Source organism: Lucilia cuprina, chromosome 2, assembly GCF_022045245.1.
Source record: "Lucilia cuprina isolate Lc7/37 chromosome 2, ASM2204524v1, whole genome shotgun sequence".
NCBI lineage: Eukaryota > Metazoa > Arthropoda > Insecta > Diptera > Calliphoridae > Lucilia > Lucilia cuprina.
Window position 1 is genome coordinate 39,401,901 of NC_060950.1, and position 2,332 is coordinate 39,404,232.

A 2,332-nucleotide genomic window follows, 5' to 3' on the forward strand; every position below is an offset into this window, starting at 1 on the left:
CCAACTTCTCACTAATCTTCTTATTTTTTACCTCTACTCACCTAACTACAGGGTGCACACGACAGAACTAACAAAATATTTTTAAAAACCATACAGTTTAGTTATATTTTTAAACCGTGAGAGTATGAGTAATTTTCTAAAGAGTACCTTTAAATGCGTCAGTTATGAACCGATACTCATAAAATTTTGTACACAGATTTCGTTTGTATAAAACCTTTTTATGCAAAATTTCAGCGCAATACTCATATTTTATATAAGGAAAACACTTATTTTAATAACCAAAACTCGTTCCTGAAGTGAACCTTTTATAGGGGCTAGGGTCAGTTATGGACCAGTCCTCATTAAATTCGGAATGAAGAATTATGTTATTAAGTATAAACTTTTTTATGTCGATTTTCAGTGCTATAATAGTAATCTTCTGAATTTTATTCAGCAAATTTTCTAAAGTTGATCTCATAACTTTTTGTAGACTGATTTTGATATAAAACGTGTTTTCATTGAATATCATCGCTGTACTCGCATTTTTATGCTAGTAATTAGCGTTAATGTAATTTTATAATGGGGCTTATTTAGGGGTATGTTGAATTACTGACACATTCCGCATGGAATTTGGAGCGAATTTCATAACCGTATTTCATAACTCATATTTTTAAGCCAGTAATGATCGTTCAAGTAATTTTCTGAAGGCAGGGTCGATTATGACCGATCCACATACAAATTGGAAGAGAGATTTTGGATCGCGAGAAACTAACATATTTATATCACATTTTATTGCTATACTCGTACTTTTTAAGTAATGAGCGTTAAAGTAATATTCTGAAGGAACCCTTGTATGGACGGTAGGGTAAATTATGGACCGATCCTTCCTAAATTTGTTGGAAAGATTTTGGCCAACATTAAACTAATGTAAGAAAGTTACGTGTGTCGCATTTCATCGCTTCACTCGTATTTTATTTATTTCCCTGAAGTGAAGCTAATAGGGAAAGTTGGGTCAATAATGGACCTATCCACAAAAATGTTGGTAAAGAGATTTTGGTTCGCAAGGAAGTTAATTGTACAAAATTTGATTGCTATATTCGTATATTTTAGCCAGTAATGACATTAAAGGCATTTTCAGAATGGGTAGGGTCATTTATGGGCCGATCCTTAAAAATGGTTAAAGGTTTTGGTTTGTAATAAACTTACTTATGCCGAATTGTATCGCTACATTCGAATATTTAGGCCAGTAGTGAGTGTTAAAGTCATTTTTTAAAGGGGACCTTTTATCGGGGGTAGGGTCATTTATGAGCCGATCTTAAAAAAAGTTGCTTAAAAGGTTTATGTACGTAAGAAACTTACTTATACCGAATTTTATCGATATACACACATTTTTGTGCCAGTAATGAGTGTTAAAGTCATTTTTTGAAGGGGACCTTATATGCGGAGTAGGGTCATTTATGGGCCGATCCTAACAAAAGTTCGTTAAAAGATTTTGGTTCGCAAGAAACTTACTTATTCCAAATTTCAACGATATACTCGAATTTTTTGGCCAGTAGAGAGTTTAAAAGTCATTTATAGGCCGATCATTAAAATAAATTGGTTAAAAGGTTTATTAACGTAAGAAACTTACTTATACCGAATTTTATCGATATACACACATTTTTGTGCCAGTAATGAGTGTTAAAGTCATTTTTTGAAGGGGACCTTATATGCGGAGTAGGGTCATTTATGGGCCGATCCTAACAAAAGTTCGTTAAAAGATTTTGGTTCGCAAGAAACTTACTTATTCCAAATTTCAACGCTATACTCGAATTTTTTGGCCAGTAGTGAGTTTAAAAGTCATTTTTTGAAGGGGACATTATATGGGAGTAGGTTCATTTATAGGCCGATCATTAAAATAAATTGGTTAAAAGGTTTATTAACGTAAGAAACTTTCTTATGCCGAATTTCATCGCTATACTCGCATTTTTGTGCCGGTAATGGATTTTAAAGTAATTTTTTAAGGGGACCTTATATAGGGGGTAGGGTCAATTATGGGCTAATCCTCAAAAAATTTTGTAGACAGATTTTGCTTCATATAAGACATATTTGTGCCGAATTTCATCGCTATAGACGTACTTCTAAAGCAGTTATGCCCGTTAAAGCTGTTTTCAGGAGGTCCACTTGTATGGGGGCTATCCGAAAAAGTGGACCGGTATAACCCGTTTTCAATACCAAACAAACCTTAGAAATAAGGAATATCTATGCAAAATTTAAACTTATAAGGACCCGAAATATATATATAGAATATATAACCAATATTTCGATGTGTTACTAACGGAATGACAAAATCAATGTAACCCTCATCTTTTTT